At 60.3% G+C, this 290-nt stretch overlaps 1 non-coding gene across 1 annotated transcript; it reads left to right on the top strand.

Moving 5' to 3' along the window:
• The first annotated feature begins 60 nt into the window (after positions 1–60).
• TRNAA-CGC lies at positions 61–132 on the top strand. The gene has a single exon. It is a non-coding gene; the product is annotated as a tRNA-Ala (tRNA).
• Positions 133–290: the final 158 nt, after the last annotated feature.

Here is a 290-nt window from a genome sequence, read left to right as displayed (position 1 = left end):
TGGGGCCAAGTGGACCAGGGCGGGCAGCAGGACACTTGGGTGCAGGCCATTCTCAGGCAAGGGGATGTAGCTCAGTGGAAGAGCGCTTGCTTCGCATGTAAGAGGCCCTGGGTTCAATCCCCAGCATCTCCAGCTTTTGCCTCCTCAAACCCACCTCTCCATGGGATAGTGGTGATAAACTCCACTTCTACCTCTGGAAGGCATCCCCAAAGGAGATTCCCCATGCCCCCTGCACCACGGCCCCTGGGCAGAGCTGCCCAGCAGGGATGTGGTGGTATCAGGCCCCGGCT

Source organism: Fulmarus glacialis, unplaced genomic scaffold (genome assembly GCF_000690835.1).
Source record: "Fulmarus glacialis isolate BGI_N327 unplaced genomic scaffold, ASM69083v1 scaffold27957, whole genome shotgun sequence".
NCBI lineage: Eukaryota > Metazoa > Chordata > Aves > Procellariiformes > Procellariidae > Fulmarus > Fulmarus glacialis.
This window is presented reverse-complemented; position numbering and strand designations above follow the sequence as displayed.